The following is a 14773-nucleotide window of genomic DNA, read 5'->3' as shown; positions in this document are numbered from 1 at the left end:
TGTGTGTGAATGATTGAATGATGCTTGGACATGTACATACTTGTTGTGATGATGTTGGTGAGATGAAATGAAGCGATGTTAAGCATCGGATTGGTGATGATATAAGTATGTGTCATGTGTGCATTATTCATAAATCATTTGCATTGGAAGGCTAATTCCCATTGTGCGGAGATTAGCGGGAAGTCATCGTGTGCCCATGTGGGGTGTGAGCGATGAGGCAGTAGTCGTGTGCCCATGTGGGGTGTGAGCGACTAGAGGGCAGTATCAAAGAGAGAAGTCCTGTGAATGTGATTCACGAATTTTGGTACCACATGCATAGTGTCAGTTGAATCATATGCATTGGTTATAACATGATTGGATGAAATCCAGTGTTATGCCTTGGTGTGTTTATGTGACTGATGTATTAAGGAGTTGTTGTTAATATAACTTGATCATTGATGAAATTGATGAGTTGTGGGCTGATGGCCAATATTGTTGAATTGATGTTTGCTTGTTGTGATGACTCCGATTATATGTATGTTTGAGTGGATGATAATTGCTATGAGATTTTATTGCTTATGACTGCATAATGGTTATTAATTCGAATGAAACTCACCCTTACTTTGATGATTTCAGATTAAGGATGTAGCGGCGTCTTGATTGGGTGAAGATAGCTTGTAGGCTAGCCCGTAGTTCGTGTCGAGTCATGCTCTGATTTGTAACACTGGGATCGATTAGTCTTAGCGTTACTTGTTATACATTGTTGCCATTTTGGCTATGGATTTATGTATTGAGTATTTGTATGGAGATGTTTCCTAATACTGCTGAATTAAGTTCCGCTGTGCTAAACACATGGTTGATATTGGTTAATTTCTAATAAAGCATGACAATCGACTTGATGTTTTTATTTATTTAATAATTGTAGCATCCTTGATGTGTTATTACTCTGAATATATTATATTTTTCCGCGGGGGTTTAGAAGGGTGTTACAATAGTGGTATCAGAGCATAGTCGGTCCTTGTGACCAGAGTCTTGTTGTTAATTTCCTTTCGGTACGCGACATATGTGTGAAACACTATTGGTACTCAGTGTGTTCTAACTGTTTGTCTGCAGAAGTGGGATTGAAACTAGTGGGGGAGAAGCTATGCTCCTCGGACATGTCTTAGATGTAAGATGTTAGAGTGATTTGCAGAGCAGCAGTACAAGAGTGTGGAGTTATTGTTTTCTGAAGTGAAGGTGACATGGGCTGAAGACTGTGGTTGTTGTTCAGTCGGAGTGTCTTGGAGTAGATGATGGTTATTTCTGAGAAATGGAATTTCGAAGTTGTGATGCTTCAAGTGCTACTGATGGACTGTGATGTTGTTGTGTGAGTAGCCCTATGTGAAAGGTCGCTGTTGAAGCAGTGATTAAAGGAAGTATTGTCGTAGACCTTGTCGTAGGATTACTAGTAAGTAATTGAGATGATAGTAGAGGTTATCGATGTTGTTGAGGAAGTTTCGAAGTGTGAGTAATGCAAAGAGACGAGTATGATCTCAAGGATAAGAAGGTTGATGATGGCGTACATGAATTTGGTTTCAGGATGTTGCAGAAATCGAACTTCAGCGATGAAATGTGTTGTTTAAGTTATAAGAAGTTTGGAAGCGAAGAGATGTGATAAGATGATGTTAATAATGAGATTAATTTGAAAAGGATGAGTTTTGGAGCAGAATTTCCGTAAGCAAATCGCAGGAAAATTGCAAATCGTTATGAAATTTCAAAAATTCATAACTGGAGTTCTGGACATCCGATTTGAGTTCCGTTTGAAGCGTCGGAAAGCTAACGAGATGAACTTTGTTATAAAAATGGTTGTAGCAGCTGTAACATATTTAATGGTGTCAGGATGATGTTAGAAAGAGGTGAAGTTACGGTTGCGCTTGTCCTTAGAACTAGACTTGTTCGTTGGTACCGCACGAGACTTCAGCGTCAGAGTTGAACGGATTGAAAGAATAATGAGAAGGCTTGTTGTGAAGCAATTTTAGGAATAGGTGTTCCAATTGAGGAGTTCTGGAGATATCGTACAGAATGTCGCAGCATGGCGTCGGTGTTGCATTTTCGGATAACAATTAGAAAATTTATGTCTTGAGCTCTGAGTGTCGGATTAATGTACCGTTTGAACCCACGAAGAGGAGAGATCATGTTCTACATTGTGAAAGAGTTATAAATACCATAGAGTGGTCCTATGAGGAGATATTATGATGTCGGTTAAAGAAGCATGAACAAGTGTTGAACAGGGATGCCTATTACCGCGATTGTTTGAAACGAAGTCGAGTAGAATATGTCGTTGATGAATAAGATGATAAAGATGATTTAAGTATCGATGGATTTGAGTGATGAGTAAATCAGTAGAAAAAGTGAAATGGACTTTGGAACCATTTGTGGTATATTGTGATGCGTCGTTGATGGGTTTGGATGGTGTATTGATGTAAAACCAGTAAGTAGTAACTTATGCGTCGGGACGATTGAAAGCGCAGGAAAGGAATTATCTGACTCATGATTTAGAATTGGCAGCCATGGTTTGTTTGAAGTTGCAGTAACATTATTGGTATGGTTCGAGATTGCCTCTAAAAAAAATGTCGATGCTGATGGTGAAAGAGTTGGATTTAATTGAACAATTCAGAGAATTAAGTTTGGTATGTGAAGGTGCTCTTAATAATGCTAGATTGGGTATACTGAAACTGAATAATGGTATTCTAGACGAGATTAGAGAAAGTCAGAAAGCTGATGTTGAGTTGATCGATAAGTCGACTTTGAATTACCAAGGTAAAGACGGTGAATTCAGAATTGACGAGGATGGTGTAATGAGGTCTAGAAGTCGCAGTTGTGTTCCAGATGTTACCGAGTTGAGAAGGAATATTCTAGAAGAAGGACACCATAGAGAATTATTAGACTATGACAATGTTAATGAGTTTGGGTGAAAACTCGGAAAAGACACTATTATGTAGTAACAACGGTTTATGCTTAAATATGATTGTCGGCTATCTATTGACAAATTGCGGACTTGATCACCCTTAATCTCTTGTTGATAGTAGGCGGAATCATATAGATGGTATGAGATTGCTTGTTACCTTAATGGTATAAGATGTGATGAATGCTAAGCTGTGAGGATAACCACTCACCATTTTGTGGAAGCTTATGAGGAAGTGAATATGAAGGAGTGCAAAGTATTGGACGGTGACTTAAGATGAGTAGTCGTAGTCGTACAGCGAAAGTATGATGTAGAGTGGTGTTATGAGTGCTACTCGTGAGCAGTGAGGAATTAATATGTCGGAATTCTACATAGAGAATATGTGTTTATCTATATGTTGGGTTTAGAATCTCGTGGACGTAAAGATGTCGTGCCAAAGGATTCGGACCCTTTTGAATAATTGCCGAGACGATGAATATGTTGTTATGATTGTACGTAGTTAACGAGTATGTATTCGGAGAAGTTAAGACGAAGAGTTGATACTACACGATGCTATAATAATCTTGTGATGTTGTAAGGTGTTATGTAAATTTCTAAATATAATGAAGGATTATACTCTGCGAAGGACGAAGTTAATTTGATTCTTAGTGGAGAGCGGGACTCAGTTGAGCTATCTTGTAAGCAATGGTATATTGAGGATGATGAGCTATGTAATTATAACTACTGATGTGTGCTTGTTCCGATAGTGGGAATGTTTTTAATAGATGAAGTAACTCGGGAATTTGCTTTGAGTAAGTGTAATTATTACTTTATCGCTCAATTGGAAGAGTGTGCCTAAGGTTGGTACGTGGGTAAATGGAATCCATTACTACAGTGTTGATCAGTTGTGATCATACCATGGATTGTGTAATTGTATTATTCAGTTATTGAGCGTATTGTATAGATCGCACCTCGAAGTTCATTGTTGTTAACCGTTGGAGTTATAGCGAGTGGTACACCTGGGGATGGTCAAATGCAACGTAAGAACTGAGATTGAATGCATGAGATATGCTTATGTTGGTTATGTCAGATGAATTTTGAGACTCGACTAAGAAGGTGTTAACGGAGAATGGGACAGTCAAATGAAGGACTCTTATCTGGGACTTTTCACTTGAAGTATGTTTTCGAGGACGAAAACTCTTTTAGTGGGGGAGAGTTGTAACACCCCGTTAATTCTTGTTTAGTAATTTAATTATTATTTTTAATTAAATTATTAGAATTAATAATTTTTGGGAATTATTTGGAAAATGATGAAATATTGGCATTGGGCCTAGAGTGGTGGTTAGCAGTAAGGGGGTGTTAGCTAAGCAAGCCCATTATAATATTTTATTTTATTTTTCATAAAATAAAAGAAATTGGGAAAAGAGGAGGAGAAGAAAAGGAGACAGACTCTGAGAAAGGAAGAACACGTGAAAGAGAGAAGAGCCAAAGGGGAAGAAGACCTTCGAAGATTCGACTCTGAGGTAAGGGGGGATTCTTCGGGTTAGTGATCCTTATGCGATTGTAGGTAGTATGATTGATTAGGATTGTTGTCTAATTCAATCGTACGTGTCGGGTTTGGGAATTTGTTAGGTTTTGATGAATTTGTATGAATTACATGATTCTGTTAATACTCATGATATATGCTGTTAATACTTGGATAAAACTTGTCTGAAATGTGTGATTATGTGAAAATTAATGGTATTTGTGTGCCATGTTCGTATGTACATGAAATTGGGGAAATGGGATAGGGTAAATGCTGTCAAAATGGTGAATTTGGCTGTGCAGGTACGTAGGAACCGGTTCCCATGTGGGACAACCCGGTTCCCCATAGTAAAAGTCAGAGGCGTGTTTTGGGAAGCAGCCAGGAACCGGTTCCCATGTAGGGACAACCCGGGTTCTGCAGCATTTTTTCTAAAAATGTTTTATCTTTAAAAATCCATAACTTTTGATCCGAGTATCCGATTTATGTGCCGTTTTGGGCGTTGCGAAGCTAATTAGATGCTTTATTTGATAAAGTGATAAAATGGGCAGTGGCCGACTTTATTTTTAAAACTCGATTTAAATTGTTGATGAATGGAAATATGGTGTATGTATATGTGCTTATATATATATGACTATTGGTGCATGTATTTATGTTGGTGATGGGATTATGATATCCAATGAGTGATGTTGTTATATGACATGTCGTAAATAATACATGTTTTTGTGATTATACTGTTGGGTGATTTTGGCAACTTATTACATTGTGTGTAATGATGATAGATGTAACGATGCATGATTGTGATGAGGATTGCTGATTTGTGAATATTAATATGTTGTTAATATTAATATGTTGATTTGTGATGAATGTGTGTGAATGATTGAATGATGCTTGGACATGTACATACTTGTTGTGATGATGTTGGTGAGATGAAATGAAGCGATGTTAAGCATCGGATTGGTGATGATATAAGTATGTGTCATGTGTGCATTATTCATAAATCATTTGCATTGGAAGGCTAATTCCCATTGTGCGGAGATTAGCGGGAAGTCATCGTGTGCCCATGTGGGGTGTGAGCGATGAGGCAGTAGTCGTGTGCCCATGTGGGGTGTGAGCGACTAGAGGGCAGTATCAAAGAGAGAAGTCCTGTGAATGTGATTCACGAATTTTGGTACCACATGCATAGTGTCAGTTGAATCATATGCATTGGTTATAACATGATTGGATGAAATCCAGTGTTATGCCTTGGTGTGTTTATGTGATTGATGTATTAAGGAGTTGTTGTTAATATAACTTGATCATTGATGAAATTGATGAGTTGTGGGCTGATGGCCAATATTGTTGAATTGATGTTTGCTTGTTGTGATGACTCCGATTATATGTATGTTTGAGTGGATGATAATTGCTATGAGATTTTATTGCTTATGACTGCATAATGGTTATTAATTCGAATGAAACTCACCCTTACTTTGATGATTTCAGATTAAGGATGTAGCGGCGTCTTGATTGGGTGAAGATAGCTTGTAGGCTAGCCCGTAGTTTGTGTCGAGTCATGCTCTGATTTGTAACACTGGGATCGATTAGTCTTAGCGTTACTTGTTATACATTGTTGCCATTTTGGCTATGGATTTATGTATTGAGTATTTGTGTGGAGATGTTTCCTAATACTGCTGAATTAAGTTCCGCTGTGCTAAACACATGGTTGATATTGGTTAATTTCTAATAAAGCATGACAATCGACTTGATGTTTTTATTTATTTAATAATTGTAGCATCCTTGATGTGTTATTACTCTGAATATATTATATTTTTCCGCGGGGGTTTAGAAGGGTGTTACACTTCCAGCAGACTGGGGGATCCCACACCCCGCATCCCACTCATATACCTGCACGTGAGGATGATCATGTGGAGCCGGGTGGTGATGATACTATGCAGGATGAAGATGATGTTCAGTATGATGGTGACGATGTTCAGGGGGAGGATGATCCGAGGGAGATTCATATCATTGACAGTAGATATTATATTTGGCCCGCTGGAAATTCGTAAGTATCTTATATATTAAATTTTTATTAAGTTTACATTTCCTTTTTTTAATATAAATTTATATTTAATGCATGCTAATTAACATAATTGTTGTTTAGGTTTGGGCCGAGTCGGACTGCTGCCAGGTGTGTGTACTATGTGATTCAGCAAATGTATAAAGAAGCTTGGACGACTTTTGGAGATGTTTCAAATAAAAATGCTTGGTTTAATTGTTTTAAGGTGTAATTAATATATTTTTTCGAGTCATTGTTTTTTTAAAATTTTTTTACTATAGTTTTCTAACAGTTTATTTTAATGTATTCAGGAAAAGTGTACTTGGGATCCAATGAGCGAGAAACTTGTTAAAAAAATTATTTCAGCAGAACATCAAAAAGACTTTCTAACACGTTGCGAAATATTAGAAAGCGTTGGGAACGTGATGGTAGTCGTCCTGGGTGGTTGGGCCAAGAAGTTCTTGAGAAACTTATTGCATATTGGAACTCAAAGGAATTTAAAGCTAAATCTGAAAATGCAAAAAAAATGAGGGCTTTTGAAAAAGGAGGTCACCTTAATGCAGTTGGAAGTATAAGCACTTACGAACATTCTCGACGCATGGTAATTATTGCCACTTTTTAAAGTTATGTTTTGATTAATTATTTGTTTTTAATTAAAGTTAATTTTATTTTTTAGGCTAAAAGGTTGGGGAGACAACCACTCATGATCGAGTTGGTTAAAGAAACTCGGACAAAAAAATCGGGTGATTTTGTTGACGAGCGTACTCGAAAAGCTTTGGTAAGTTATTTAATTTTTATTATTTTTTTTATATTTAATGGCAATTTTGTGATGTTATTTTCACGTGGCAACTAAAAAGTTCCGGCGTGATTTTCATGTGGTAACTCTGATGTTGTGTCATCTAAATCACGTGGCAACTAATTTTCAATTTATTATTTAATATAATTTAATTTAAGTTATATATACATAATTTTTATTCTATTTTATGTGTAGGAGGATTATCAAACAAAGCTTGTAGAATTTATGGTCGCTAATCCCAAATATACTCCTAGAGAAGGAGAGCCGCTTCTTCCAGATGTTGATTTTTATATTTGGAATGAAGTCATTGGCGGAAAAGGACCTAATGGATGTTTTTTTGGTGCTGGAAATTTGGCGGGAAACTTGAGAAGTGGAGATAGAAATTTATTTCAAAGAGTTAGAGATGAGGAAGGATCGTCACGTCCAAAATAATTGGCACCGCAAGTAATGGAAACAATAAGACAATTGGCTCTAACTGAGGCGAGACGCGAGTTAGCGCAACGTGAGGCGGAGCTAAAGGCCCAAATGGATGAACGTGAGGCGGCGCTAAAAGCACAAGTGGAGGCGCAACAACGGCAAATAGAGGCAATGGCGAAGATGCAAGCAGAGATGCAACAACAACAAATAGAGGCAATGGCGAAGATGCAAGCAGAGATGCAACAACAAATGCTGTTATTTATGCAGTCTCAACAAAGTGGTGGTCAACCGTCTAGAGGAAACGTGGGAGCTGCTGACACTGAGCAAGAGAATGATGATGATTTCAACCTTGATAATTATCCCGATCCAGATGATGATTTTTTAGGATGAATTTTATTTTTATTTTAATTTAAAATTGTATGGGATAACACAATTTTACTTATTATATGTTAGTATTTTGGATATTATATTATAAATTTAATATATTTTAGTAGTTTAATATATTTTTGTATTTAGTTTATTATTATTATTAATTTAACTTAATAAATATTTTTATTAATATTTATTAATTTCCAACAAATAATATTAATAATAAAACTTTTTTTATAATAATAAAATCAGATTTTTTTTAAAAACATTTTAATGTTTGTGGCGTGTTTTCCATGTCACTGATTTGTGACATGTAAAACACGTCGCAACTTTCAAAATTAATTTCAAAATTAGCGACGTGTTTTACATGTCACAAATCAGTGACATGGAAAACATGCCAGAACTATTCTTCGTGTGCTGTGCCATACTGCTTTTTGCAGACCTTGTCTGTCTCAGTTGCAGATGGAGGCTTGGTAATTGTGCAACATTAGCAACGTGCTTTCCATGTCACAGTTGTGACGTGATAAACACAACACAATAAAGTTCCCACGCACTCCCAGGCGACGTATATGACTATGTCGCTAATTTTACTTTCTGACGTGATTTTCCATGTTGTGTCATGGATTTCATGTCGCTACAGACGTGATTTTTTGTAGTGTCAATGGTAACCATACCGCGGTTTTGACGAGTGTAAAAAATGAAAAAAAAGATGGTGTTGAATATGTAAACCATAGTCTAATTAAGTTCACTCTTGTTTGGAAGTTAGAAATTAGAATTCACCAAACAAAAACAAAAAATAATAACTTGCATTCAAAAACAGAAACATAAAATGATTTGTTAGAAGATATCATCAATGCAGTTCCATCAGGAAAAAAAGAACAAATGAAACTCCTAAACTTCTCATCCTCTTCCGTTCTCGGGAGCACACAGAGAAGAGTCTTTTTCCACCTTGATTGACAAACTCCAAGGATGTTTAAGCGGTAGCACTTGGAGAATTGTATAACTTGAGAACCATCTTTCTGTAATCTGTTCAACACATTCCAAAAAACCATTATAGCTATTTCAGATTCACAAATTATATTCATCACAAGACTCATAATGATTGTAAGAATATATATCAAATATGTTTATTACCTTCTTGATTGCTCCATAGCTGGGCTGCTTGTGGATTTAGAGGTGAACTAATGTTTGGCTCTACATTATTATAAATTAAGACACAGTTAAGAAAACAGTACAAAGAAAACAAGAATATGCATCCAATAAGATCAAACTATTTACCTCCAAGAAGACTTTGAATGGATAGTAGAATTGTTCTTTCTTACATCATAGGCAGAGGACCATTTCGCTATAAGCTTAACTTATCAGACTAGTACTAATTATTAATGAAAGAATGAGAAATTAAGTTGAACAAGGTTGAGGAATTTATAGATATACCTTAACTTTGTCCATGAAAAACTCAGCTGCAACAAGTTTTCTCTGTTGTGCCCAACTATGACCGTTGGCTCTCAAAATGCCATTACCAAGCATTGGTGAAAGTTTGTTAGTTATATAAGAAGGCTTACCCAAACTCAAAGTGATACATTGGTTCATTTCCTTCACGAGATCCGGTTTGTTTACATATAAATGTTGCTTCATCCCTATCGAGTAAGTGTACACTAAACCTGCAAAATAGTAGGATTAATAATTCTTTCGAGACGGTTGTAAGGGACTATTATTATCACTTGAAAATCCAATGATTTTAAAAATATAATTAATGATTATAAAGAAAGATTTGGAAGAATATATCAATGATGTTATGTACATGGATTAATACTATTCAAAGTCTAAATTAATATCTAAAATGAAGATTAGGTGAGTTGGGCTCGGGGGTTCACCAGGGTCAGAGCAAACAGGGCTCGGCTCAAAGAGCACTTACAAAAATACTTACTAAAGATGTTCTCACATCGACAGCAGAAGTTGAATTTATTAACATAAAGTATCCAGCTGAAAATACCCACAACAACAAGTGAAGAAGCTAGTTTCATAATCATACCAAAAGAAAACACTTCCTCCATTTCTGCTCCTTTTCTTTCTGTTCTCTCTCTCTTCTTTGACATTAATACAGTGCTTGCTAGCTAGCTACAAGAATACATTAATAAATTATGCTTTGGGAAGTGGACACAAGAAAATGCAAATAAAAGGACAAGAACATGATTAGACACGATGCAAAAAGCATGCATCAATGTATATAGCAATGCATGATGTTTGTATGCATATCAATGGGTAGAGACCAATGTGTACATGAACCGACCAGTCATATCATACGTACAACCAATAAACAAATGGGATTATACATATGTTTGTTTATGTAGTAAATTATAATTAAACTCAAAAGGGATATCATCCACACATTACTCATAGGCATTTAAATAGGAAAATCATTGTATAATCACAAGTTCAAATAAACTAAGATATTCTCGTGTGTCTCCTCCTATGGCTGGATGGTGGTTGTTGAAACAATAATACAAACAATTTGGCAGAAACTAATGCAACAACTAAATTGTAATGCATGATGAGATGACAAAACCTCTAACAAATAAATAAATAAAAGTAACTAGAATTTATCAACCAATACTTAACAAGGATACGTGACATAGCACCCCATCTAACTCATTCAAAGCCAGTTACTTTAGAGCCTTCTAACTCATTCAAAGCAGTTTCACATTTTTCCAAACTGTGACTTGTATCACAGATAGTGGCATCAACATTTTCATCAGTAGGGACAAAATCTACACATTCTTCATTCAGATTGTTCTGTTCATTCCCCGCCACTTGATATACATGTGAAGATGCCAAATTTTCAGAATCAACATCAACATCAAGCCGCCCCTGATCAAAAAAATCAAAACCATTGGATGTCTCCTGAGAAAATATCTAAAATATCATTGAACTAAAAATCATCCTTATAAACAAATTCTCTAGTCTATTTTACAAAGCTAATGCTTATATTAAATTACAAGTATATATAATAAACAATTAAAAATGAAAAGACTAAGAAAACTTATCATAGAATCAAGCTATAATTGTGACTATTATGCCTCTTGTTTCATAAACATGATCCTGAATAGAATATTATGGTAAAAGTTTATCATCTTAAGTATCCCATATCATAACAACAGCTATGATAGCAATTTGCAAATATGTATCAATATCAAAACAGTCTAAGAAAAAATCTATGGTGCAGTTTTGGTTTAACACCAATAGAGGGATGATACTATATGTCACCACTTGTGATATCCTCATAAGTCTTAGGTTTAAGCTCACAACAACAAACATGAGTTATCAGAAAGTAGAGGAGATCAAACTTACCACGATAGATAAAATGCGTCTAACAGAGCATGAAATGCATGAAATTAGATTATTTTATTAAGTCTAATAAATTTAATCTCATTAATATTTACTCATTAATTTGTTAATAATGTCTAAATTATTTTATTCACCTAACAAATCTAAACTCATTATATTAATATTTACTCATTAATTTCTTAATAATGTTTAAAAGTTGAAAACAAAAGTTGCATTGCACTGAATTGAATCGCATCAATCATGATTCAGCATAGAATGCACTTATGCATTATTTACCTTAATTTATAGAAACAAACAGAGTAGGGGAAAGAGATAAATCATTTATCCTTAAAATGAATCTAAGGTGAGTTATTATATTAGTATATAAATAAACCAAAAAACAAAAAAGAAAAGGAATGAAAAGTCAATTGTTTGCACCACATTAAGCGAGAAAAGAGCAGAAGTCGTCAAAGGTAAAGTTCAGAAAGCATATCGAGGTAGTATATTGAAAAGCCGATGCTACCAAATTGTGAGAACAACTGAACTCTTGAGACAGGGAATTGACCGAGCCATGAGTCACGTAACAATTTCTCAAATATTATGCGGCCAAATTCCAAACTAAGAAAATGTGCGATCAACTCCCAGATAAAGAAGGAACAGAGTATTAAAAGGCAAAAACTGTCTAACAGAAAAGAAAGAGCCAAAATAAGTGAGAACAACTATATATAAACAAGTCATTGAACAGAACGATCGATCACTTATTTCACATATTCACATTAATTTGAGACTAACATTTCTTACAAACAGTTGTTAATTCTCAAGCACATACTGTTGGTTTATTTTCCTTGTCCTAATCATAACTTAACTTGAACAAATACATACAAAAGAAGCTTCTCGTTTTATGTCAGATCCTATATATCAAAAACCATAAAAGTAACAGCTTCTAAACTGTGCAGAAACATGTACATATCCTAAACAAACAAAAAAAACTACATAAAATCAAAGGAGACTTTCATTAGTGTAAGCCTAAAACTCGTATTGGATTTGTTGAAATACGAGAGACTAAGAGACATTTGAATAAACCGTGTGTTTTGTAAAGCACTACGGAGACTTTATTATATATAGAGAGATTACAACTAATTATATGATATAGTCGATGTGGGACTATTCTATATACAAATATTATTAACACTATATATTTACAAATATCAACACTCCCCCTCAAGCTTGAGCATATAAGTCAAATGCACCAAGCTTGCCACATATATAATTAGTTCTGGGACTTCGTAAAGACTTTGTAAACACATCTACTAGTTGATCATTGGAGTTGACAAAGCTTGTGACAATGTCGCCTGATTCAATCTTCTCTTTGACAAAGTGACAGTCTATCTCAATATGTTTGGTCCTCTCATGGAAGACTGGATTTGAAGCAATATGCAATGCAGCTTGATTATCACAAACAAGTGTCATTGGTCTTGCTTCTTCAATTTGAAGTTCTTTGAGCAACAGTTTTAACCAAATAAGTTCACATGTTGCCATTGCCATGGCCCTATACTCTGCCTCGGCGCTTGATCTTGCAACTACATTTTGTTTCTTACTTTTCCAAGATATAAGGTTTCCTCCAACAAGTACACAATACCCAGAGGTGGATCGTCTATCAATGGGTGACCCTGCCCAATCAGCATCGGCGTATCCAACTATCTGAGTATGTCCTTTATCTTCATACACGAGGCCTTTTCCTGAAGCACGTTTGATGTATCTCAGAATCCGGACAACAACATCCATGTGTTCTTGGCAAGGAGAATTTAAGAACTGGCTTACCACACTAACTGCAAAAGAAATATCGGGACGAGTGACTGTGAGATAATTTAACTTTCTAACCAATCTCCTATACCTTCCTGAGTCAGATAGGGGCTCCCCCTGATTGGGTAGGAGTTTGACACTTGGATCCATAGGAGTATCAGCTGGTTTAGCGTTCAACAAACCTGTTTCTTCCAAAATATCCATAGCATATTTCCGCTGAGAAATCACCAAACCATCTTTAGATTGGGCTACCTCAATACCCAAGAAATAGCGGAGTTTACCAAAATCTTTTGTCTGAAATTGATTCGAGAGATGTTGTTTTAACTGGAGTATTCCCTGTTGATCACTGCCAGTTATGACAATATCATCCACATATACAATAAGATAGACACACCCTTGGGTAGAGTGACGATAAAACACAGAATGATCAGTTTCACTACGGACCATACTAAACTGTTGTACGACAGTGCTGAATCTGCCAAACCAAACTCTCGGAGATTGCTTAAGACCATAAAGAGACTTGTGTAGCTTACAAACCATATTTGAGGACTCCCCCTGAGCAACAAATCCAGATGGTTGCTCCATATATACTTCCTCTTCAAGATCACCATGTAAAAAAGCATTTTTGATGTCAAGTTGATGAAGAGGCCAATGTCGAATGGCTGCAATGGCTAGAAGAAGTCTAACAGATGCCATCTTGGCTACAGGCGAGAAGGTATCACTATAATCCAACCCAAAAATTTGAGTGTATCATTTGGCTACCAAGCGAGCCTTAAATCGATCAATCTTACCATCTGGACCAACCTTCACTGTATAAAGCCAACGACAACCTACTAAAGATTTTCCAGGGGGTAGAGGGACCAGTTCCCAAGTACCACTGCTTTGAAGAGCACACATTTCTTCAATCATTGCTTGCCTCCACTCAGGGTGAGATAATGCTTCACCTGGAGTGCTAGGAATAGAAAGAGAAGACAAAGAAGAAAAACAAGTATACAGCAAAGGAGAAAGACGATGATAACATAACTCAACCCCACAAAACTGGCTTGTAGGGTGAGGATTGCCCCCACTTATAAGGACATGTTCAGACCATATATTGTCCGATGTGGGACTCTTAACACACCCCCTCACGCCCAGGACTAGACAACTGGAGCATGGAAATAAATGGCGGGTGGCCCGATAGTGGAAACCATAGAAGGTGGCCCACCGGATCTTAAACGAGGCTCTGATACCATGTTGAAATACGAGAGACTAAGAGACATTTGAATAAACCGTGTGTTTTGTAAAGCACTACGGAGACTTTATTATATATAGAGAGATTACAACTAATTATATGATATAGTCGATGTGGGACTATTCTATATACAAATATTATTAACACTATATATTTACAAATATCAACAGGATTTATAGAAGTTAGCTTAAAGGTTATTGAATCAGAAATGCATAAATTCTGCATGTTTTAGCTTGGATCTTTATTTTGACCAATAAAATTTACTTTTGCCTTTGCAAAAAAAGCAGAACCATAACAACTTCTAATTATGCAACACATAGACACTAACATTTAGCTCTCGCCAGGATTTGCAGCATATACTCAATGAATTAAGA

General features: G+C 35.9%; 1 long non-coding RNA gene across 1 annotated transcript; it reads right to left on the bottom strand.

Annotated features, from left to right (window-relative positions):
* Window positions 1-8702: 8702 nt before the first annotated feature.
* LOC131656917 (uncharacterized) lies at window positions 8703-9456 on the bottom strand. The gene is made up of 3 exons (XR_009300375.1): window positions 9320-9456; window positions 9176-9235; window positions 8703-9067 (listed from the first exon to the last, which is right to left on the bottom strand). It is a non-coding gene; the product is annotated as an uncharacterized LOC131656917 (long non-coding RNA).
* Between the last annotated feature and the right edge of the window lie 5317 nt (window positions 9457-14773).

This window comes from Vicia villosa, linkage group LG3 (genome assembly GCF_029867415.1).
Source record: "Vicia villosa cultivar HV-30 ecotype Madison, WI linkage group LG3, Vvil1.0, whole genome shotgun sequence".
NCBI lineage: Eukaryota > Viridiplantae > Streptophyta > Magnoliopsida > Fabales > Fabaceae > Vicia > Vicia villosa.
Note: the sequence above shows the minus strand (reverse complement) of the source record. Positions and strands in the feature narration are given on the sequence as shown.